Source organism: Gossypium hirsutum, chromosome A13 (assembly GCF_007990345.1).
Source record: "Gossypium hirsutum isolate 1008001.06 chromosome A13, Gossypium_hirsutum_v2.1, whole genome shotgun sequence".
NCBI classification, from domain to species: Eukaryota; Viridiplantae; Streptophyta; class Magnoliopsida; order Malvales; family Malvaceae; genus Gossypium; species Gossypium hirsutum.
Window position 1 is genome coordinate 32400821 of NC_053436.1, and position 27198 is coordinate 32428018.

The 27198-nt window shown below is 35.3% G+C and overlaps 1 pseudogene; it reads right to left on the reverse strand.

Moving 5' to 3' along the window:
- Positions 1 to 2701: 2701 nt before the first annotated feature.
- Positions 2702 to 9204, reverse strand: LOC107920674 (alpha-1,4 glucan phosphorylase L-2 isozyme, chloroplastic/amyloplastic-like; annotated as a pseudogene).
- Between the last annotated feature and the right edge of the window lie 17994 nt (positions 9205 to 27198).

The following is a 27198-nucleotide window of genomic DNA, read 5'->3' on the forward strand; positions in this document are numbered from 1 at the left end:
CCAAGATATGAATTTTTCTTGTGTTGCTACTTTTCAGGTTCCTGAAAGATCGAAAGATAACTTTCAACTTCAATACCTCTCAAATGAAAGACGCTTTCATACGGTCAACTTAGGCAAAGATGAAATCACACTACATGATCCCGAAGGTAAGCGAGGTAAGGAAATTTTAGAAACCGAGTCCAGTGCAGATTTGAAAATTATTGATAAAACTTTTGGTGACTTAGTTCTTAAAAGATCCCCTCATTTTGATCCGATTAATTGTTACTCTTCGATTGTGGTTGATAAAGTCATTACGAAAAGAAGCGTGATTTGTTATTCTCTTGATTTACCTTGTGTAAAATCCTCGAATTTGTCCAAATCTGTTTTGGAGAATAAGGTAACGAAATTTTCCAAATTTGTTTTCAATTTATATTCGTTCCTTAAACAGTTTATGTGGTTGTACATGAAATTTGAGTTCCATTTGACAAAGGTTAACTCAACAACGGAGATTCGACTACACTATGCCCCCGATGAGCGAATGTTTGTTTTAAATGAAAAAGGTAAAATCGACCCTTATTCTTCTGCTTATCGAGGTAAGATGCTTGAAACCTTTAAAACACTTTTGTACTCCTCGGATAGTGATAAAGATCGTGTTGATGAACACTTAGATCGAAACGTGCTTGACTGTCCTATTTTATTTATTCTATCTGTTTTGATGGTTGATAAAAAGATTCTTGTTTTTGATAATGCATATGTGAGTGAATCTATAGACCGTCGATTAATGTATGGTATGATTATGCAACTCTGTGAACCATGTGAATTTTTTCAAATACCTACTTGTGACGATTATGTTTACCATTTGATTTATTACTCGCAATTTATTCATGGTTTGTGGGAACAATGTGAGACGACTGAATGCCTTAAAACATGTCCATCTTTGTTTCAAATATTTGACGAGGCAGTGGTGAGTAAATTAGATTGTTTGCATGGTAATCTGAATCTGTCCATTCACATGCGTTATACCTGTTCTGTTATGCTTATGATTGGACTACAAGCTTGTTTCCGTTGCTATTTACTATCTCATGGCTATTCTTTTCAGTGGACTCAATTGCCATTAGTCCCGTTCGATAGAGGAAAGTCGAGTTCATTTGATTTTTCAGATTCGAGGACGAATCTTTTTGAGGAAGGGGGGAATGATACGAGTCACAAAAGCCCAAATTCTTGAAGGCGAGGCCCAATAAGCAAATTCCCAGCCCAATCAAGAAATCCATCCATACTTAGTTGAAAATCAGGCCAAATTGTCAAAGTGGCCCAAGTTGTAAAGTTTTATTTTTATTTTTATTTATTTATTTATTTATTTACTTAGTTTAAATTTTATGTCAATATTCAGTTCAAGAGTCTCAGATAAAATGACCTTTGACCGAATTTCCATATTAAAATAATTAGGAGTTTTTTTTATTTTAGTTTTCTAATTAGATTAGGACTAGTTATAAGGCCTATTTAAAGGCATGGCTGTCCACCTTGTTAAACACTTATCATTATTATTAAAATTTCAGATTTGTTGAGAGCAGAATTTTCTTTGAGTTTTCTCCAAGATTTCTCTCTTGAGTTTTCTTTAGAAGTTGTTTTAACAATCTTGTGATTGTGGGAGCCATCTTCAACCTTCTTCTTGCCATTGATATTCTTTGGAGGGGAGATTAGAGCCGTTTGAAGGGAGTTGTGAGATCTTTCGAGATTTCAAGGCTTCTTAGGACTTATCTTTTAATTTCTTACTGTCAATTCTTTCTTTATTTCTACTTGTGCTGAATCATTATCTAATCTATTTTCTGTTCTTATTGTGTTTTCAGCCTTTTTCTATCTTAAGGAATCAGCCCAGAAATCCCCAATTTTTAGGGTTTTTCCATACTCTTTTTGGGTGAAATTAGATTGTCGAAATTTGGGGAAAACTATCTTGGTGTTCAATTGGGCAGAATCACAATCTCCTTGAGGGTTTCAAGAACCCTAACACTTATTTCTATTCTCAATTTGATTCTTTGCTGATTTGGGGATTTTATTTCAGATCTGAAAATTAAAAAATCTAATCTTTTAATTTTCTGTTTCGTTTCAGATCTAATTGTTTAGGGTTTTCGTAGGAGTTTCCCGTGACTTGGCAACTCGATCTTGGTCCGCGCGCAACCCCGTATCAGGTTCCTTATATTTGTCCTTGGAGATCTTCAGATTTAGGATAATAGCCCTATATAATATATATGTATATATAGCTAATTAAGCTCACTGAGTTCTGGTTAGTTCAAGTTTAAACAACTCTTGGTGTTTTACCTAGTTTAGCTGATAGATTAAGGTAATAGCCACTAACTTCTTGATCTTGCTGAACTCCATGCTTAACTCAATCAGTTCATATATATGTGCGTATATACACACACATATTCACCCTTAAGAGGTGACATTTAGCAAGTTTAAGATTCAAATTTCAACGTCTACAACCCTTCTTTTTAATTCCCAAGCTAAGATCTCAAAGGGGAAAAAAACTAATGAAGATCAAATTAGATGAGCTTAAGAACCCAATCTGCAGATCCTGAAATGCCATTGTTACTGTTATGCAGGGCTCAACAAGGAAGACTTTTTAAAGTAATAGTTAAATTTTATGGAGAAAAAACTCAAGTTATATGGTTCCCAATAGAGGTGCAAGTACAAAACCAGTTCAAAGTCAGGTCTTTGGGGCTTGTAGCTGCAATATTTGGCATTTATTGAACCTTTAATAAGATTCTTGATCACTGTAAATCATAGCAATTAACAACAGTCTGCATATATTTTGGCAGATTTCAGTTCCAGGCTTTCCATTATATTTTATTCCTAAAATATGATACAGTGATCACAAGGTATAATATTGAGAACCAGCACCATTTACTTCTAAACTTCAAAAAAGGCAGGAAGGTATTGGATAGGCTAAACTTGGGGTCCACCAGTAATCATGGCAGCACAACAGGATCAATCCTCCATATGTCCCTGGCATATTCATGAATTGTACGGTCACTGCTGAACTTGTATGAGCCAGCTGTGTTTAAAATCGACATTTTTGTCCATCTCTGTTAAGAAAAAAGGAATGAATTAAATCACAAAATGTAGCAATGCAAGTATGATGATAGAGAATACCAAGAAAGCAAATACACACTTAAAAGTATGCATGATAAAAACTTTCGAAGCTAGCTAGGATAGTTTATACTGGGGAAGATTTGGAACTATAGGGGTGAAGGGGCTTGGTATAATGGTCAGTCAATTATATATATGAGCTTCAAACAGATCATACTAAGCAATAATTGAACTAGCTATGTATAAAGATCACTCCTTGAAAATATATGTAAGAGTTACCAAATGGTACTCACCTTTTGATCTTTATATGCCTCATCAACCTTGTCTTGGCACTCAATGTAACTGGGAAAGTCTTTTCCAACAAGGAAATAATCAGCACGACCGTACCCTTCATTTCCTTCCAAAGATCCCATCAGTTCTTCATAGTTGTAGGGACCAAAAACACCACTTCTTACATATGCTTTCACCTCTTCAAACCTCGGGTCTGGCACAAACTGCAATAAGAGATCAAACAAAATATAAGAAAAGTGATTGCATAAAACCAAACTTTCATCTCTGCAAAAGAGAAAACCGAAGTAAGGGTTCACCTTTCCCTCAGCTCTTTCTTTCCTTAGCCCTGCGATTTCGTGAGCCTCTGCACCAATGAGAAAGAAGTTATCTTCTCCAACCTCTTGCCTTATTTCAACATTAGCTCCATCTAAGGTTCCAATAAGGATGCAGCCATTCATTGCAAACTTCATATTGCTGGTTCCACTAGCCTCCATTCCAGCAGTACTAAACAATTGAAACAATGTGTTAGCCAGAGAGCTACATTAATCAGTAACAACCAACTGGTTTCCAGACGTATATTGCAAATTAAACAATCTGCAGGGACTTATTATGCTTAAGTTGTATGTTATTCACAGTCATTGATTGAATTCAAAAGTAAGAACCTCACAACCAATTCTAATGGGTTTGGTTGAAGCTATGGGGTCTTTTAAAAACCCTTTTCGAAGCAGTTACCATTCTTTGGAAGATGTCAGATGAAATTAAATACAAAGAAAAAAGTAAAGAGCTAAATATAACCTTATATGCTGAGACAGCTCACTACCGGGAATAAGCATTTCAGCCACACTTACATTGTAATCAGGAACAAAGACAACCTAACAAAAGAACAACATTAAGCTTAAAAGCATAATTTTCAAATAGGTATGAAAAACAATATAGCTTATATAGTTACAAACAACATATATGACCAAAATGCAAAAGCAATTAACTCAAATAAAAAAAGAGTTCACCATATAAGATACCTTTAGAAGATCTCCTATTTCAGGATCATGGTTCACAGTAGCTCCAACATCTGTGATGAACTTCACTATCCTTTTGGCTTGTACATATGTAGCAAAAGCTTTTCCTCCAAATATGCATACCCGAGGAACAAAGCTTGCTTTTCTTTCCTCATGGCTCATTTCTTTCATTTTCTTATAGTGGTAAACTATCCCCATAATGTTCAATAACTGCCGCTTGTATTCATGGATGCGCTTTACCTGCAATTACATCCCTTAGGTCTACTATTAATTCATAACTTATGAAGATAAGCGACAACTGTTATTGGGATAATTTCTTTTTCATCATTAAGGAGTTGTGTCCATCTTTAGATTTTAACAGAGTTTTTTTTGTATGCATGAACAATTTCCTGAGCTCGATAGCCAACTATTAACTGTACAATTTGAATGATTTGCAACTATGTTACCCGACCCTTCATTTTACTTAAAATATCAGCATTTGACACATGTAGTTGTATCCCACACATATTCAGACATGGATATTGGGAAATCTAGCTATGACAGAGAGAAGACAAGAATTAGTATTAACTAGGAAGAATAACCTGCACATCGAACATTGCATCGGGATTGACAATGTAGCCGGTTTTCTCTCTGAGGAAAGATGCAACCTTAACCTTGTTTCTTCGTTTTGCTTCCCTCCATTCAGATTGAAGATCCTCATTATCAGCAAACTGTGGATACTGCTCATCAGTCCTTCTAACAATGTGCATAAAGCCAGTATAATGAAGGTTTAATGAAAAATATACAATACAATTATATATTCTTTCCTCAACTATATGTATGTAAAAGACTAACAACTGAATGAGAATAAAACAGGACCAAAATGCACATCATTTCCCTTCTTAGCAAAAACTTTCTGGTAATAAAACTATATGGATTGGATACTATAGTTGATGAATTAAAACATTCGATGAAGTTTCGAGTTTGGATATACATACCTTACGAAGTGTGACCAACTTCTCTGTATTTACAACCCAGTCTTCCGATCCAGTCCACTTTGTTATAATTTTACTCAAATCTGGATTGCAGAAGCGGATCCATCTTCTTGGTGTAACCCCGTTTGTCTTGTTTTGAAATTTCTCAGGCCACATCTGCCACAAAGCAATATATATGTATATCAGAAGTCCTAAAATAAAACCAATGATTCAGTATGTGAGAACTCATTGAATGGGAGAGGAATGTTTCTGTATGGCAACCTCATAGAAATCATTGAAAACTTCATTTTTCACTATTTCACTATGAATCTCGGCAACACCATTCACTGCATAGCCACCGGCAACGCAGAGGTTAGCCATTCGGACCAACTTGGGGAGTTTTGGATCTGGCTCAATGATTGGTGGCACCTCATTTTTCTCCTCGATTTCCTCTTCCTCAAGTTCATCTTCCTCAGCTGTAGTTTCAGTTTCTTCATCAGAAACATCATCCTCTTCAGTTGATTCAATGGCCTCAACTGAACTTTTCTCTGGTTTAGCAATCATTTCAGCCACTGACTCAGGCAGCTCAATGTTATCTAGAATTCTCATTTGTTTCAGTTTTTCTTGCAACAGATCCAGATCCTCGGTTCCATACTCGTCAATAATGGTTTGAATCAGCTTATACACAGAACACAAACAGATGTTAGATTATACGAAAAAGAATATATGATCTCAAAAAAAAGGAGGAGAATTTCACAAGATTGCTTATAAAGCTACCTCCTCATCAATCATTTTAATGATCTCAACATGTCGAGGAAGCAGTTTCTCCATCAGCTCCAGACTCCATTTCTCCAGAGCCTCAGGTAGAACCGTATGGTTTTTGTGTATGCAACAGTTCTGGTGGAAAGGTCACCATTAATATAACTACAATCTACTACAACTAGAAGCCAGCTTAGTACCGCAGCTTATATTTCATTTGTTTGCAAGGATGTAAGTCAATAACTACAAAGATTTATGATATGTAAGTCAAAGAGAGTAATTACCTTTGGGTGATATTCCAGGCTTGTTCCCAGCTCAAACCCTTGACATCAATCAATATTCGTATCAGCTCTGGAATGCAGAGTGTTGGGTGAGTATCATTCATTTGAACTGCAACCTTTTCAGGGAAAATTTCCCAATTCAAAAACTCTCCTGATCTTCTTTCGTAGCGTGCAATAATGTCCTGGAGAGAAGCTGAGCATAATGTATATTGCTGCTTCAGTCGAAGAGTCTTCCCCTCCAGTGACTCATCACCAGGGTATAATATGTAGCAAATCTGGTCGTTAAAAGAGATTATAGCATTATGTGAGAGATAGAATGACTATTTGTAACAATGAATGGATCAATTATGAAGAAAATCCCAGACTACTTTCAGTAGTGTAAACATGTTTTCAGAAGGCAGATTGAATATGTGATTCAAAGCACTCAAATTCAACATGTAACGACTGGAATTTGGACATCTCCACCATATCATCGTACTTATTGGAATTTGGCTGTCAGCTCATATATGCCTACATCAAAATTATTGTCCTCTTTGAATCCTGCAGGCGCTCAAAGCTTTGTTACCCTCCCTTGATTCCACCTAAGGACCTCTCCTTAAAAGGAAGGTGCACCTTCAAGTGAGAAAGCTTAAAGGGCTTGCTGGTGTCTAAAGAAGACAATTCCGTTGATGTAAGCATACTCAAGGTGACAACCGAATCTCAATACAGTACAGGCAGTATGCAAGCCAGAGTTCCAAATCTCGGTCATCACACAATATCATTGTCCTGTTTCTCCCAAGACTACAAGAACTTCTTGGCTTTGAAGTGCATCAAAAGCATGAAGGAATGAATGAGTGTGAATTCAAACCTTTTCTGCATTCTTCATTGCTGAATAAGCTTTGGCATGATCTCCAGCGTTGAAAGCACTTAAATCAAACTTTTCTGGTGCAATTTTAGTAGACCATAGTCAGAGGTTAATTGTAGTTTTAGTTTTATATCCCGGTATAGGGACATCATAAGCAACAGCGGTTATATCTTCTCCTCCAACCCATTCTTTGATTCCTTCAGGGCCTGAAATGACTTCACCATAAAATTTTACAGGGTATGACACATCATTTCTCGCAATTTCCCATGGATTTCCCATCTGCATTGATAAGCAATAAATAATAATTAAGAAAACAAGAAAATGTCCTAACTAGACTCTTATGAAATGCCTGAAGTACCTTGTCCAACACATATTCAGACCGATAATGGGATATGATGCTCCAAATATATAGAAAATTTTGAGAATATTCGTGTTGGACACATAACTTTAATATAATCTTGTAATAAAAAGATACCTCAAGCCAATTTTCTGCGACTTCCTCCTGACCATCTTTTGTAATATACTGTTTAAACAATCCATATTTGTATCTAAGTCCATATCCCCAAGCAGGGTAATTTAATGTTGCTAAGGAGTCCAAAAAGCAGGAAGCTAAACGTCCTAAGCCACCATTGCCAAGTGCAGCATCTGGTTCCTGGTCAGCAAGAAACAGAAATCTTCAGTAACTCGAATAAAGCAAAAATGTGCAAAGCATAAAGAATTTCCTTGAAAGGAATTCACCATTAAGTAAAACATGTAAAGGTTTTGTTTCCCTTTACTGATTACAGTTGCCAGGTCTTTCTTGGATAATTAAATTTCCCATTTTAAGCAAGTTCATTACTTTTTTCAACCTTCCGGGCATTATTATGCTAAATATAAGTGTTTTTAAAATCATGAAGGATCTAACCTCCCTAGCTACATCCTCCACATTGTGCCCCAGTTTCTTCAAAGCTTCTGCATAGGCTCCTGTAAGCTCTAAGTTACCAATGGCATTCAGCAAAGCTCTACCCTGCATCAATGGTGACTGGGAATATTTAACAAACATTTGGCCAAGTAATTTGATTCCAAAAACCAAATCAATAGCAGGAAAAAGTGGACAAATTTATGGCCAAATTAACCTGTAGATACTCCATAGAAAGATAATATGCTTGCTTCACATTGATTTTCTCATAGTAAGCATATGTAGCATTCCAGTTTATAATAAGCGAATCTCGGACGCTTTCGGCTGTTGCTTTGAACGCCTTGGGGAGCTCGAAATGGTCCGGCGCAAATGAGGGTGTGTACTCAGAATGGTATTTAATACTTGATGCAATGGATGCAGAATCTGGAACAAATGTATCTAGAGAAGCTGCAAATCAGATCAACATATCACATTAATGATTCAAATGACCAAAAAAAAAGATCAATAAAACACCATGATCAACATATTAGGGGGTTTTGAGATCCATTAGTGGAAAGAAGTGAAAAACAAAGATAAAAAAGAGGACCCTAAAAGCCACTTTAGCATTATATATTAGGAATTCTTGAACCAAGTAATCTAGGGTACAAAACCCTTCAAGCCCCCATTACAAAACTATTCAAAACCTTCCCTTCACTGCCTACTAATAGGTTTATAAAGAGAAAAATACTATGAAATTGCATTAAGTGATTAAAAAGTGAAAGTAACCTTCTTCAGTGATTTGACCTTCTTCTTTGAGGTCCTGCCTTTGGTCACTGGCAACACTTTTAATAAAGAATTTTCTCCTTGATAAAGTAAAGCTTGAACCTTTTTTTAGGAAGAATAAATTTGGGTTCCTTGCTTTATAGTTAAAACAAGTGAAGGTGGAGTGAAAACTGGCTGCAGAGAAAGGTAGAGACGCCATTGTTCCTGGTTTTCTTTATCAGTTTCCACCAATCACTACCTTTCCCTTCAGTTCAGAAAGAGTAAGAATGTTTCTATGATATTGAAAAAAAAAATGAGTGAAAGAAAGAGTGTTGCTTTTGTCGTCTTATCTTCAATTTGGCGCTTCTTCATCATCATCATGATCATTATCTCAATTTCTCATGTTATAAACGAGGGAAATTAACAATATAGTTATATCGTGTTTATTGAAATTAACGGATGCCATTTTGCTAAATGAAGTGCTATTTAGATTTGTAGTAACTCTCTTGTTTGTTAGTGAAATGGGTGTCATTAACATCTTTTTTGCAGTCAAAAGCATTTGATAAAAGTAATAATGATGCCATTAATGGAGATTATAGCATGTTTCAAACCAGATATTCCTGAGCAAATAAAAAAAATCAAAGATTGCGTTGGAGGTTAATTGTTAAAGGAGGATGGAGTGAGCAAATTAAATTAAGACCGTTGGAAGAGGGGAAAACAGGAGATTTTGGTCACATGGGAGAAGTTGAAGCATGTTTGGCTGTTGAAAGGGTAGGAGAAGAAGGGGGGGGGGGGACATCTTAATTAGAGGCCATCTTGTCGTGATATTAGATATTTTGCAGCAAAGATGAAAAAATGTGATGCTTTTAAATAGAAACTTTATGAAAATTCTAGTCAAGCCAACCCCAAAATTTTTAGCTTTTACCAAATTTTCTCACATAATCTATTCCTATTCACCCTATTTATTTAAATGATTTAAATTTTTACAATAATGTGTGTTTAAAAATTTAGTTAAAAATGTGATTAATTAAGACTAGAGATGCTCATGGGTTGGGTTGGGTCGGGCCGGGTTCGGACTTGGCTCAACTAAAAATTTAAGCTCATTCATTGGGTTCGGGCTGGGCCGGGCCCAAAAATGGGCTTAAAATTTTTTCCAAGCCCAACCCAAATAAAAATGCTAAAACTCAAGCCTGACCCGCCAGCCCGTATTAATTTTTGTATTATTTTATATAATTTTTAAATATATATAATACATCTAAAATAATAACAAAATTAACAAATGCCTTTAAAATAATAACAAAATTAATAATAAAATAAGTTTTATAAAATATCCAAACAATAACAACAAAATAGTAGCAACATAATAGTAATATGGCAGCAAAATAAGGAGAAAACAACAAGAAAATAACATTCAATAACAAAAAAAGAGCAGTTTTTTTTTGTCATTTAGTGAATTCGGGCGGGGCCGGGCTCGGGCCAAAAATACCTTACCCAAGGCCCGACCCGTTTTTTAAACGAGCCTTATTTTTTTGTCCAAGCCCATTTTTCGGGCCTATATTTTTACCGAAACCCTCTCACATTTCGGGCGGGCCTTCAGACCGAGCCAGGTAGCCAGACCCATGAATTAAATTGTAAAAAATTAATCGTTATAGATTTTTAATTAGGGAAAGACTTGAAGACTTAAATAGCAATTATCCTAAGGACTAAAATGGCTAGTTGACCAATTCAAAATGGATGATAGTGGGATATGATGTTAACTGTCATTAGCTTAGGTTAATTAAAGATTAGAGTTTAATTAATCATGATTAAGTAAACTAATTAAGATTAACTAAAATTAATCTAAGTATATAAGTAAAACTTAGTAGGAAAAGATGACAAAATTCATCATATTCTTCCCAAAGGCCACCGTCCACATCCATTGTTATGTTAAGAAGAAAAGCTTCAAAATCGAAGTAACATTTGGTCAACATTACAAGTAAGTTTTTAGCCATTTTCTTTGATTTTTATAGATTTTTTTATCATGAGAGCTTGATTAAGCTAACCCATATATCAATTTGTTCAATTAGTGAGATTTTGATAAGTTACCATTGTTGAGAATTGGATAAATTAGGTGTGAAATTGATAGAAATTAAGCTTAGGTTATGTAAATGACTAAATTGTACAGCTTAACAAGCTTAATTGTTAGCTTGTTTACATCAGGGACCAAATTTAATTAAAAGAAAACCTATTATGAAATTGTGGTAGGAATAGAAAGTATAAGGTCCCTAATGAATAAATATGAAATCAAATTTCAATTTGAAGCTTTAGATTGAAAGTTATGCTTGTCTTAGTTTTAGGGGCTAAATTGAATAAATTACAAAATATGCATGAATTGATATTTGGTTGTTAATTGATTAGAAATTGATAGTGTGTTATATTGTGTGACTACCCATAACTAACATCGACGTGAAACCTTCGAAAGGGAAAGGAAAAATGAGAGTTGTCAACTAGTGACACGAGACCACGGTTTGTACTTTTTATAATTCTAGATAGAATTAATTGTTTGCGTATATATGTTAGTTGAATGAGAGCATGTCAATGTGAGTATGTCTTGAAGATATGAAATGTTATGTTGAGTTTTGGTATGGATTATTAGGATAGGGGACTAAAATAAATAAAATGAAAAATGACATTAAATACTAGAATTGTGATATATGATATAGAAATTGAAATGAAATATGTTATATAATATGAAATATATATATTTGATGATGAAATGATATTGTAATTATGAAAATGATATGAGATCTAATGTGGGCTGAATTGCAAAATGAAATTGAACATTGGTACCTATTAGTTGCTAGGGTTGTGTTGGATATAGTTGGCATGCCATAGGTAAGGGTGTTCAAACGGTTAACCGATCGATTAACCGATCCGAACTAGTATTAACCGAATTAACCAAACTTTTTGTTGGAAAATAATTGTTGAGTGATAAATGATAAATTGATGCTCAAGTTAAACAATTGTATCTCTTGGTTTAATATTGGATTTTTTTCATACAGTTGTATCTTTTGAATAGTTGTATCTATTAGTTTAATATTGCAGTTTTTTTTCATTCATTGTCTCTATTCACTTACATCTATTAATTTTTCAACAAAACTCTTAATGAATCAGTCTAAATCTCTTCATTCATTCGTCTCCTCTATATAAAGCCAAGTTATGAGATTTCAAAAACACATCATCAAAAACCATCAATATCAAAAATTCTTTCTAAATCATTTCTCCTAGTGGTAGAGAAAGGCAAGATTGTGTTTAATTGATTGTTGTTGTTGTGCTACTACTGTAATCGTTTGTTGTTGTATCCTGGGAGACAGACGTCCAACGTTACTCAAAGCACCAATTAGAGGTCAAATCTGTCTTAAGGAAATTCTTCATACAGGCCTCAACAAAATTCTTCTTCCAATTTTCAACTCTGTCTAATTACAAGAATTCTATTATGTTACTACTACTGCATTGTATTGCATTATCATTGTTATTAACATATTAATACTACATAATACATTATATTTTCTTACAATCTTAAGAAAAAATATTTGTTATAGTTTTAATCTAAGGCGTACAGGTTACCATCGTAACTTATTAAGATTGGTTTATACTTCTGTTTTGAATTTTAATTTATTTACAAATTCTAGTTCTTCATTTCGGTTATAGAAAAATGTGTTATATGTCAAACAACTCATCCAATTCAAAGGATGAGGCGATTGTCATTGCTCAGGCTCAGGTTGCGAGCCAAACATTACCTGTGACTATAAGTCACAATGAAAGCCTACAAAATTTACTGGAGAGAATTTTAAAATATGATAACAGAAAATATTGTTCTATTTGACCGTGTTGAATATGACAAAATTTCTAAAGGATGATCCTCCTATTTTTAGAGAGGATGAGGAAGATGCTATTACCGCCTTCAACATTGTCGAAGCATGGAACAACTTTGATTTCCTATGTCGTAACTACATTTTGAATAGTTTATCTAATGAACTTTATAAGGTATACAGTATCAAGAAAATGGCAAAGGAATTATGGGAATCAGTGGACCATAAATACAAAACTAAATATGCTGGTGCTAAGAAATTCTTAGTTGCCAAGTTCTTAAACTTTGTAATGGTTGATTCTAAAGCTGTTGTAAATCAAGTGTAGGAATTCCAACTAATCATTCATCGTATTCTCGTAGAAGGGATGGATACAAGTGTGATGGTCACTAAAATAACTATAAATACGACAAAGGCAAGCACACCTATCGAACAATAATATAGTTAAGGTGAGTAGAGAATATTGTATCCACGAGGACTAAAAGTATTAGTAGTTACCGTTTTTCTATTATTTAGCCAACAATTTTAAGTGATGTGTTTTAATCTAAATTTATTAAAATAATTTAACTAATAACACAACAGAGAATGAGTTAAAGAAATAAACGAATATTAACATATGAGATAGACAATACCCAAGAAAGAATCCACCTAAACTTCACCTATTATTATGAATCTGAATTAAATGATTTATTCACTTGTATCTTGATCCATAAAAATCCCTAAATTATGTTAATATCTCTTTCGAGAGTAAGAACAACTGACTCAAGGTTAATTAATTGAAATTTCTTTATAATTAAAACCCCTATCGTTGCATTAACTCGATCTATGGATTCCCTTATTAAATTTGACTCTAATCTGATAGATTTATGTCGTCCTATTTCTAAGATTGCATGCAACTCCACTCAATTATGTTAGATCTACTCTTAAACAGAAACTTTTGCTCCACTGAATTAAGCACATTAGACATGAATTAATATCCCAAAAACATTAAAATAAGAAATAAGCATACATAATTGAGAACAAGATTCAAGTATTTATCGCGTAAAAATAGAAATTAAATAAAAGGATTCATTATAAGTTTCATCCTCCCTAAGTATCTAGGGAATTAGTTCATAAACATCCCAAAGTTAGAATAACCATAAGATATAAAGAAACTCATAAAAACTTTGAAAGAAATTAAAAAGTGATCTTCGGTCTTGATGGAGATCCGCTTCTAAGTTGATTTTGATGGTGTTCTTCGAGTGTTTTCTTCTACTTTCTCTGATGGCTCTCTTATGTCTTCTCCTAATTGGTATTTATAGACTTTAGAATGCTCAAAAAGCCTAAAAATTATGTTTTTCTGTGTATTTGGGAAACAGGATGCAAAACCGACACGAGATGGCACATGGGTGTGTATCCAGCCCGTGTGGCACACATAGGCGTGTGTCTAACCCTTGTGAAAATGCCCAAGCCTTGTGGCTTCTAAAAATAGCTCTATTTGTTCGATTTTGGCTCATTTTTCGCTCATTCACTCCCAAATTCTCTCTTAAGTATAGAAACATGAATTTAAAGGATTAGGAGCATCAAATTCACTAATTTCCATAATTAATCATCCAAAAACACATTAAGAATGAGATTAAAATATGTTACCTTTATAGCTTATCAAAGTGAATCCTTTCAGGTGATAGCCGTTATTGAAAAACTTCCACCTACTTGGAATGACTTTAAGAACTATCATAAGCATAAGAGAAAGGAAATGACAGTGGGAGATCTGATTGTCAGACTTCGAATTAGATAAGACAATTGAGGTGTGACTAAAAGGATAAACAAAGTAACTAATCCTAACTTTGCCAAGGCAAACATAGTGGAAGTCAAGAAGGACTCCTAGAAAAGAAACATTCTTAGACTAGGTCTAAACTAGGACCAAAAGACGGTGTCTTCAAGAAGCCAAAATTTCAAGGAAAACACTTGAATTGCAGTAAGATGGGACACAAGTCATCCAATTATAGGTTTTCAAAGAGGGTAAAAAAGATGGGATATAAGTCATTCGATTGTAGGCTTCCAAAGAGGGTCAGAACAAATAAGGCCAACATTGTGGAAAATATTTCTAAGGAAATATCTTATCCTGACATTTGCGCTGTGATGTCTGAAGTCAACTTGGTTGATTCAAATCCAAGAGAATGGTGGCTTGATACTAGTGCAACACGTCATATTTGTTGTTACAAGGACTCATTTGTTGAGTTGGTTCCTTAAGAGAAAGGGGAGAAACTCTATATGGGCAATGCTGTGACTTCTAAGATTAAGGGGAATGACACTGTGATTTTGAAGTTAACTTCTGGCAAGAAGTTGAAACTTCAAAATATGTTGTTTGTGCTTGACATACGCAAGAATATTGTCTCTAGGACCCTCTTAAGTATGCATGGCTTTAGGATGGTATTTGAATCCTAGAAGTTAGTTTTGTCAAAAAGGGGGAACATTTGTGGGAAGGGGGTACGTATTAAATGATATGTGGAAACTCAATGCTATCTCTATAAAAATTAATACTATGAATAAGAATAATGCTTCTTCTTCTGTTTATATGCTTGAGTCATTTGATTTATGGTATGGTCAGCTCAGACATGTTAATTCTAAAACTTTACGTAGATTAATTAACTTAGAGCACATTCCTTTATTTCACATTAATCATAATCATAAATATGAAATGTGTGTTAAGGCAAAAGTAACAAGGTCTTCATTTCAATCTGTTAAAAGAAATACTGAATCACTTGTTCTAATACATAGTGGTATATGTGACTTAAAGTTTATTCAAACTAGAGGAGGGAATAAATATTTTATTACCTTAATTGATGATAGAACAAAATATTGCTATATATATTTGCTTAAAAGTAAAGATGAAGCTATAGAGAAATTTGTTCTCTATAAGTAAAAAGTTGAAATCCAACTTAATAAAAGAATTAAGAGGGTGAGAAGTTACCATGGTGGTGAACATGTTGAACCATTTGGTAAAATTTATGCACAACATGATATTATTTATGAAGTGACACCACCGTACTCTCCTCAATCCAATGGGGTAACAGAGCGTAAAAATCAAACTCTAAAGGAAATGATGAACACAATGCTAGGAAGTTTTGAGTTGTCACAAAACATGTGGGGGGGAAGTTGTTTTATCAACGAATTACCTTTTAAATAGGGTGCCTCGCAAGAAAAATAACAAGACACTATATGAGTTATGGAAGTGAAGGAAACCTTCCTACAACTACTTGAAAGTATGAGGGTGTCTTGCAAAGGTAATGATTCCTTTACAGGAACAAATAAAAATAGGTCTTAAAATGGCAGATTGTATTTTCATTGGTTATGCATGCCACAACAATGCATATCAATTTCTTGTGCATAAATCAAAGAATCATGAAATTCACAATAATATGATATTGGAATCTAAAAATACCTTTTCTTTGAATATATTCCGTTGTAAGACTAGGGAAGATGGGTCAAGTTCAACAAAACGAACTTCACAGATTATTGATAGTAAAGACTTTCAACAAGAAGTTGAATTCGAGGCAAAGCCAAGAATAAGTAAAAGGGCAAGGGTGGAAAAGTCCTTTTGTAACATCTCTAACCCAAATCCCTCACCGGAACAAGGTTACAGAGTATTACCAGACTTTATGGATTAAATACAGCCATTTCACAACCTTTAATATACATATCAAGAATCAATTATATAACACTCATATTTTCCCTTAGATGGACCCTCGAGGCCCAAAATACACTTTAGAAGTGAATCGAGACTAAACCGAACACTCAGGGAAATTTTCCCAAAATCTTAAAATTTTTCTTAGAAGCGAGGGACACACACCTGTGTAGACACGCCTGTGTCTTAGGCCATGTGAGCATTCGATGTGAGGCACACGACTGTGTCCCAGCCCATGTCCTTGCCTATGTAACTCTCTGACTTGGGTCACACGGCCAATCACAAGCCAATGTGCTAGGCCTTATGCAAGGTGCAGAGGTCACACAGCCAAGCCACACACCCGTGTACTAGGCCATGTGTAAGAACCTGGGCATTTTGTTTTGAAGTTTTAAGGTGCAGGGGACACACAGCCAGACCACATATCTATGTGCTAGGCCGTGTGTCACACACGACTGAGACACATGCCCGTGTCTCTACCCGTGTGGATGAAAATATACCATTTTAAGGCCACTTTTCTCACCATTTTTTATATCAACTTACACACAACATTTCAATACATCAAATAGCCCCAATCAAACAATCAACACAAGCCAAAAATCATGTTTTAAACATAATATATATATCATCACAAAACTCAATTGGCTAAGCTTACCAAAATAACTCCATTCATTGATTTGCCAAAATCTACTACTAAATACATGCATACAAACATTTATTTATTATAAGTCATTCACAACCATACTTCAAATTTAGCTCTTTTCCAATCCAACCTTATATATGCCATATAAACCATAAAGTGTATAACAAAATCTACAGGAGCAACTAGATAGTGTGACCCGACGTGTTGATTCGATCCTTCGAACTTCTTGAAAATCTATAGAGAACATTAAACGACACAAGTAAGCTTAATGAAGCTTAGTAAGTTTGTTGGCTTTAACATAAATATTACTGAACATAATATAATAAGTTATTTAGGTAAATCATTTCATAAACATTTCCTGCCAATCACAACTCAATTGATGAATTTACTTATTTGAGCTCAATATCAATAATAACTTAAATTCTTCCACATTAGTTCCATGTGGCACTTACCATTCATTATCAAACCAGAGAACCTCTTACAGATTTGAGTACATCATAAATAGCCCAGTACAGAATCCGTATCAGATGCAGATATGCAGGCAGATTCCCAGTCCATTCCAACCAACACACCACCCGTACCAACCAACACACCATGTAGGGATAAAATCGACCCACCCAGCCAACACACCAAGCTTAACACCGGTTGCGGTACTAAGTCAACAGGACGACTCAACGTCATAGACAAGACGGCTAAAGGCCGTAAATATTGCAGCAACGCTGCCAGTTAACAGAACGGCTATAAGCCATAAGTATCACAGAAAGGCTGAAAGTCTTATACAGGACGGCTACAGGCCATACACTTCCTCCGTCCATAATAACCCAACCCCATGCAATATGTCATGTCATAAATATTACGTGCATGCAAATTCATACTCAGCACAATCATATATGTAAATCATTGGTACATCAGTCATATGAAATATAAGGGCATAATCATCATTTTACCATACAGGGGTATTACAGTCATTTTACACTACAAGGGTATTTTGGTGATTTTACAAACTGGGGTTTTAACGACCCAACAAAAGGTCCACTGTCGCCTCGAGTGACCTAAGTAACCTAAACTGTAACACCCCTTACCCGTACCCGAGGTCGGGATAAGGTACGAGGCGTTACCGGACAAACATACAAACATTAAACTAAAATACGGGCCATAAAATTTCATTCATATTTCAAAACGTTCATTCACTTACACATAGTCCCTTATTTGAGTCTACGGAGCCCAAAACATACTTTAGAAAAGGTTCGGGACTAAACCGAGAACTTACAAAAATCTTGGAAATTTCATGCTTTAAGGTTCCACACGCCCGTGTCCCAAAGTCGTGTTCCATACACGGCTGAGACATATGGTCGTGTCTCTGCCTGTGTGGAATATACCTAGGCTATTTTCCAAGCTTTGGTCAACCTTAATCTCTTACACACTTATACATTTATACCAAGATTATCATCTTACCAAATATCTTCAGCTTAATCATCAAGCATTCATATTCAAAGCTAGATCATATCTTTATAAAATACCACAATTCAGATGCGCAGAATAACATGTTTGCCTGAAACATTTCAATTCAACATAATTCAATTAATTCACTAAATTTAACTTTCAAATATAAATTACAGCATTATTGCTGTATTATTATCACACCAACTTACATACTTTCAACACCTCAGCAATCATAGTAAATATATCAACTTTACATTGAAACATGCATAAATTAATCCTTATTATACATATGAACTTACCTCGATACTAAAACAGCCATTTTACCAACTTTCCCAATTTTTGATTTTTCTCTCATTCTAGGTTCAAATCTTGTTTTTCGAGATCTAAAATATCATATTTTACTTATTTAATTAATTTACTATTCAAAACAGTCCTTAACTCAAACTTTGGAAAAATTACAATTTTGCCCCTAAACTTGTGCATATTTACACTTTTGCCCCTAGGCTCGGGAATTAAACTTCATCCCTTATTCTTGTGTTTTATGACATGCTGATCACTTTTCCCTCCTATGGAAACATCAAATTCTCACTGTAACATATACTTATGACTATTAGGTATTTTTACCAATTAAGCCCTTTTACTCGTTTTCACTCAAAACCGAGTAGGACAAGTTGTCTAACATAATTTAAAACCTCATATTCTATCATAAAACATCAAAATAAACACATTTCACCTATGGGTATTTTCCCAAATATGAACCCTAGCTTAAATTATTGGTAGAATAAGCTTAATCAAATTACTAGGATTCCAAAAACGTAAAAAACTTGAAAAACGGGGTTAGAACGGACTTACTATTGAACTTGGAAAGCTTGAAAACCCTATCCGTGGCTTCCCCCATGCTAATTTCGGACTCCATGAAAAGATGAGTCAATTTTGGCTTTATTTTCCCTTTTTATTTCTTTTAATTACCAAATGACCAAAATGCCCTTCCTTACTAAACTTTCAAAAATTCCATCCATGTCCAATTTTTGTCCATAACTTAGAAATTGGTCAAATTTCTATTTAAGACCTCCTAATTAATATTTCAAAGCAATTTCATACTAGAAACTTCTAGAATGCAAGTTTTGCAACTTATTCAATTTAGTCCCTAACTTCAAATTGAGCACTTTATGCATAGAATTTCTCCACAAAATTTTCACAAAATCATGCAATCATATCACAGACCTCAAAATAATCATAAAATAATTATTTCTATCTCGAATTTTGTGGTCCCGAAACCTCTGTTCCAACTAGACTCAATTTTGGGCTATTACATAAATAGACATAACGGTGTAAATGGCCCTAAGGCCCATTACTCGGCCCAAGTGGGCCCATACCTTTGTGTGGCCCATTTAGCCCAAATTTAGATATGGCTATGTGACCTACATAGCCCAGTCTAATAATTATCACAAGTTTTAGATTCAATCCGTGTGGGGCCCACGAGCCGGTTGGGCCCACACGGCCCATCTAGGCTCAACGTGGCCCAGAACTAATTAAGTCGTGTGCGCGATATGAAAAGTCTATTTACATCCCACCTAACAGTGGGATTACTTTCAACCATTAGGTTGGAAAATTCCTTATTTTTATATGACCACTTCAACCACAAAGTTCCAGTCCAACTCCACCTCATGCACAGCTCAAACGGCAAAATAAATACCCCATTGCACATCCCAAGACTTGAACCTTGGACCTCATAGTTACACAACACGCCACTTTGCCACTCCACCACAGGCTCTTTCTGTCACCATTTTAGCCTCAATTAATTATAAGGTCTATAGGCCAAAGTCTAGGTTTCTTTAAAAGAAAAACCAAAATAAATTGCAAGAGCTAAGACTTGAACCCAGGCTCCCTTGCAACCTTAATAACACCACAACCACTAGACCACTTGCTTCCTTGTGTCATTTATTTACCACAATAATTTGAAAGGCCTTCATCCAAGCACCTAGGGTTTTATTCACTTAAAACCAAAATTTTTGCTAAAGCCCAAGTTTGAACCCAAGATTTCTCCAACACTTCTCAGAGCCATTAACCACCAAAGCAGACATTTAATTGTGTTATTTCCTTGCACAATTAAATACTTATATACAACCTCCTTACGGACCCATACTCAAGGTCCAATACTTCTAGGCCCAAATTCGAGGCGTTACAATAGAAGCATCACCTTACTTTAGACCAGGATCATTGTTGGATACTGAGTCGACAACAAACTAAAATTTACCTAACCTGCGCATATATCACAAAACATACGCTAAGCATATTTTAGTTGTATTTCTATAATCCAAACATTAACTATAAAAAATAAAAATGACATGCAGGATTATCAAATCTATTATCCAAATGCATATAAAACTTTTTCCATAACCTAGTCTAATTTCAAAGCTTATGGAACATATCATATCAATGTTCCCATTTCAATTCTTCTATCACACTTTCATTTCATTTTATTTCTTATTTCTTCTTCCGTTTATATTCTTTTATCAATATCAATTCATACATATCATTTCATCGTTTATATCCCTATTAACAAGACTCGGACTTGAATGGATACACAAATCCAACCAACACACTAGTTTGGCACCTAGTGCCTCATTGGATAAATTTGAAGCAAATAATTACACCCAGCATTATAATAAGTTGAAACCCAGTCTCTCATCGATTAAACCGAAAAAAATTGGCACCTAGTGCCACATCAACTTGTAGCCGAAACAATCCTGAACACTTCCAATCCTATGGCATTCCATCTATATCCAACTCAGCCTGAATAGTTAATAGGGTTTTCATTTCGAATTACAATACAGCCAATATCCCAATTTCATAAATATTATCAATATGTGAGCATTTCTTCAACTTAAACTCAACCACAATTTCTCAAAACCTATATTCAAATCATACAATCATAAGAATACATATATTTCTCAAATATACATAATCGAGTCATTTTAATCATCAAATTATTCAAATCAACCCAATTGAACAAGAATTCTCATCTCAATTACTTACTATTCGCAGACAAATCAGCATGCAATAATTTATAATTTAGTTAAGATTAGAGAAACAAAAATTGTAAACTTCGAGCTATTATGACAACCCGAATTAGGGCCTAATCGGAATAGTGGTTTCGTGACCACAAATTTGAGATAGAAATAATTGTTTTATAATTATTTTGGGGTTTATGATATGAGTTCATGATTTCGTGAAAATTTCGTGATGAAATTCTGTGCATTGCGTGCTTAAGTTGAGACTAGGGACTAAATCGAATAAATTGTAAAACTCGTGTTTTAGAAGTTTTTATTATGAAATTGCTTTGGGATATTAACTAGGAGGTCTTAAATAGCAATTTGACCCATTCTTAAGTTATGGACAAAAGTTGGACATAGAGGGAATTTTTTGAAAGTTTAGTAGTAAGGGCATTTTGGTCATTTGTATATTAAATGAAATAAAATGGGAAAAATAACACAAAATTGGTTATCATCTTCATTAGTTGCTGCCGAAAATTGCTCTCCTCCATAGCTAGGGTTTCTTCAACTTTCAAGCTTCATAATCAAGAAAGGCGTGGAATCGACCTCGAACGGGGGAAGGAGAAAGTTTTGGACTAAATTGCAAAATTCCCATATTTTGCACCGAGGTAAGTTTGTATGTAAATAATACATTAATTTCATTTACATTCTTATATTTCAGCCTATTATATATATATACTAGCTGATGTTGAAGTATAAATCACTATTGGAAGAATGGAAATAAGTAATAGAGAGAGAGATCCCGGTTGAACATTCGTAAAGATCGAATAAAATAGAGGGAGCGTAGCTAGGTCACATGTATGGTGCCGAGTGCACATCATGTGTACAAGAAAGCTACGAGATACTATGTAGTAGCTAGGTCACATGTGTGATACGGGATGTATCCCATGTAGACAAGAGAGCTACGTGAGAGATAAATGTAGCTAGGTCGCATGCGTGATTCCAAATGAAGGACACCATGTAGACAAGAGAGTACGAGACAAATCGGCTAGGTCGCATGAGTGGTACTAAGTGTTCACCATGTGTACAAGAGAGCCGAACTAAATGAAATATGATGGTGAGGCTGTGTGCTGAAACCATCAAGTATCGAGGATTAATCCGAATTGTTCAACGGGATGGTTTTGTGGTGACATTGTAGTCATGGACCTACACTTGTGATGTATGAAATGTGGTGAAAATGATTTGTGGTATATATATATGTAAGTTAAAATGAGGTTAGCATAAAGAATGTGTGAAAGAGTGAAATTAGCATTAAAACTGTTTTGGACTGTAGCAGTGACGTGATTTTGAAAATTCACCAAAAATATAAGGAATTTAATTATAGGTTGAATGAGATGTGAAATTAAATCTTAATAAGCCTATTTTCATATAAAAGAAACAGAGCAAGCAAAGGAATTCTATATTTTGAGATATTTACAATTGTGTGTGACTTGCTCAGGATGACTATGTGATCCCCTGTTCCACCTTTGAAAAATCATAAAAAATTATACAAAACAAATTAAGAAATATAGTTTATATTCCTAAATTCATAATTGAGTCTAGTTTTAAATGAAATAGGTTTCATGGTTATTTGAATTGTGTACTGAGAGAAATTTAATTCGTAGTGAACAGAGGTCAGATCAGTTGAGCTGTGTAACAGGGGAAACTTTAACTAATAAACTGTACTAATTGGCTGAACAAAAAATTCTAGAAAACATTTAGTAAGAATTTTTATGAGTCTAGATTCAGGTAAATTTTACGGATTTGAATTTCAAGTTTCGTATCTCGAGTTATGATTTATTTAGTGATCATGACGCAGGAGGGACAGCTTGATCAAATTGGAGTAAACAATAAAATTAAAAATATGATATAATTGAGTTATGTTGTAAACATATTAGATTCCTTATTTGTTATTTATATACTTACTTACTAAGCTATAAGCTTACTTTCTTTTCTCTCCTTTGTCTTATAGTGTCATCCAGCTAGCACAGGAGTTAGAGATCGTAGAAGATCCGCCCGCACTATCAATACTCTTGGTATCTGAACTCAACATTTTGAAATATGGCATGTATAGCAGACTTAGTTATTTTGTTTCGTGTCATAATTGTCTAGGTTTAAATTACTACTTATAGTATCAAACTAATCATTTTGTACGAAGCCTTTGAAATTGGTTTGTATTGTTAATGGCATATGTTATAATGATCCATGATCAAATTGCACGTCATATTTTTGTTGGGTTTTATTTAATAGTATATACTATAATTTGTTAATACCTCGTACCCTGTTCCGGTGACGGATACGGGTAAGGGGTGTTACATTTAGTGGTATCAGAGCTATGGTTTAGTCGATTCTCGGACTAATAAAGTGTGTGTAAAAGTCTAGATATACATGCCATAAAAATATTGTGATAGTGTGGTGACTCCTGATTATTCTAAACTGTGTTTTGTTTTAATATAGTAATGGATCCTGAAGGAACTACGGCTGATGATGCTGCTAGTAATGCGCCGGCTCCCGCACAAGGGACCACGCCTGTGGAAAGTAGACCTGAGACATTAAGACAGGAAGATGAGGCTCGGGATGCCTTTCTCCAAATGATGAACAATTAGTATACTGAATTCATTCGAGAAAATCCAAATGCTCAACCTCCTCCACCCCTTTCTGTACCTCAGACGATTCATGTAGCTGCTCAAGGCATAGATTTGGTAAGAATGAACAAGCCTCCGGTTGACAAGATTCGAAAACAAGGGGCTGAAGAGTTTAGAGCAAAGATCGATGATGATCTTGAGAAAGCGGAATTCTGGCTTGAAAATTCTACCCGTCTATTTGATGAGCTCTCATGTACACCCGAGGAGTGCTTAAAGTGTACTGTATCACTTTTGAGAGATTCGGTCTACCACTGGTGGAAGACTTTGGTAGCAGTGGTGCCAAAAGAAAGAGTTACTTGGGATTTCTTCCAGGAAGAATTTAGAAAGAAATACATAAGTCAGCGATTTATTGATCAAAAACGGAAGGAGTTCCTTGAATTGAAGCAGGGCAAGATGTCTGTGGCAGAGGATGGACGCGAATTTGTGAGACTCAGCAAGTATGCCTAGGAATGTGTGTCCACCGAGGCCATTATGTGCAGAAGGTTTGAAGATGGGCTAAATGAGGACATTAAAGTGCTTGTAGGAATTTTGGAGTTGAAAGAATTTGTAGTATTGGTTGATCGAGCTCTTAAGCCGAAGAATTGAACAAAGAAAGAAGAAAAGCTGCTATTGAGGCTCGATATGCCAGAAAAAGGTCGATAAGCAAGCCATTTCAATCTCAATCAAAGAGGTCCAAAGAGACAAACCCTCGAATGACAGTTTCAACTAGGGATTCACACAGAGATCGTGGTAGAGCATATTCGGGGTCTAAAGCTCAAGCTACTTCGGTGGCAAGTGTGGGTAATGTGCGACCTAGAAAGCCCAAGTGTCAGCAATGTGGCAGGCAACATTATGGTGAGTGTTGGGGAACCGAGCGAGCTTGTTTCAGGTGCGGTTCTCGCGAGCATTTTATTAGAGACTGTCCGGAGAAAGTTAAAGAAGAAAGATTTCAGAGTGCTAGACAGAATACCACCGCTAGTAGAGGTAGACCACCAAGAAATACTAGAGGTGGGACTAGTAGTAAAATTGCGATGAAAGATTCAGCGGCAAGATTAGAAGCTAGAGCACCTGCTAGAGCTTATACTATACGTGCCCGAGAATATGCATCATCTCCCGATGTCATTACTGGTACATTTTCTCTTTATGATACTATTGTTATTGCATTGATTGATCCCGGGTCCACTCATTCTTATATTTGCATGAATTTAGTATCTAATAAAAAGTTGATTGTTGAATTTACTGAGTTTACGATTAAAGTGTCGAACCCCTTAGGCCAATATGTGCTAGTTGACAAGGTTTGCAAGAATTGCCCATTAATGATTCAAGGTCACTGTTTTCCGGCTAATTTGATGCTGTTACCATTTGATGAGTTTGACGTTATCTTGGGAATGGACTGGTTGACATTGTATGATGCCAAGGTAGATTGTAAACAAAAAACACTAGAGTTGAAATGCGAAAATGGAGAAATTCTGTGGGTTGAAACAGATGAATCAAATAAATTGCCTATGGTGATTTCGCACATGTCTGCACAGAAATACATGAGGAAAGGGTGTGAAGCTTATTTGGCTTATGTAATGAATACTGAGTTGCCTCAACTGAAGTTTGAATCAGTACCGATAGTCTGTGAGTTTCCAGATGTATTTCCAGAGGAATTGCCTGAGTTGCCTCCGAACAGAGAGATAGAGTTTGCCATTGATTTGTTGCCGGGTACTGCACCGATCTCGATTGCTCCATATAGAATGGCTCCGACTGAATTAAAAGAATTGAAGGCTCAGTTGCAGGAGTTAATAGATAAGGGATTTGTGAGACCGAGTTTCTCTCCATGGGGTGCTCCTGTATTGTTCGTAAAGAAGAAGGATGGTTCAATGAGACTTTGCATTGGTTACCGTCAGCTTAATAAGGTGACTATAAAGAACAAGTACCCATTGCCGAGGATTGATGATTTATTCGATCAGTTAAAGGGGGCCACAGTGTTTTCAAAGATCGATTTGAGGTCTGTTTACTACCAGTTGAGAGTTAAGAAGTCGGATGGACCGAAAACCGCCTTTAGGACAAGGTATGACATTATGAGTTTCTTGTGATGCCTTTCGGCTTAACAAATGCTCTAGCTATATTTATGGACTTAATGAATCAGATCTTTCGGCCATATTTGGATAAGTTTGTAGTAGTGTTTATAGATGACATTCCAATTTATTCTCGGGATGAGTCTGAACATGCCGAACACTTGAGAACCATATTGCAGATCTTGAGAGAAAAGAAACTGTTTGCTAAGTTTAGTAAAAGTGAGTTCTGGCTTCGTGAAGTCGAATTTTTGGGACATATAGTCTCAGGTGATGGTATTTGGGTGGATCCAAGCAAGATTTCTGCGATCGTTGATTGGAAACCGCCAAAGAATGTATCCGAGGTTAGAAGCTTTTTAAGCTTAGCCGGATATTATAGATGTTTTGTTGAGGGATTTTCGATGATTGCCTCTCCTATGACTAAGTTGTTGCAAAAGAATGTTAAGTTTGAATGAACAGATAAATGTCAGCAGAGTTTTGAAAAGTTGAAAGCACGATTGACTGAAGCACCAATTTTAGTACAGCCCGAGCCAGGAAAGGAGTTTGTAATTTATAGTGATGCATCATTGACAGGCCTTGGATGTGTGTTGATGCAAGAGGGTAAAGTGGTAGCTTATGCTTCGAGACAGTTAAAACTGCATGAGAAGAACTATCCTACACATGATTTGGAATTGGCCGCTATTGTCTTTGCCTTGAAGATTTGGCGACATTATTTGTATGGTGAAAAATGCCGAATTTTTACTGATCACAAAAGTTTGAAGTATTTGATGAATCAAAAGGATTTGAATCTGCGACAGCGGAGATGGCTTGAATTATTAAAAGATTATGATCTAGTGATTGATTATCATCCGGGAAAAGCAAATGTAGTTACTGACGCCTTGAGCAGGAAATTTCTTTTTACTTTGAGAGCCATGAATACGGGGTTAGCATTGTCTGATGATGGGTCAATCTTAGCAGAGATGAGGGCTAAACCGTTATTTCTCCAGTTGATTTGTGATGCTCAAAAGAACGATAGTGAGTTGCGAACCAAGAAAACTCAATGCGAATCAAGTT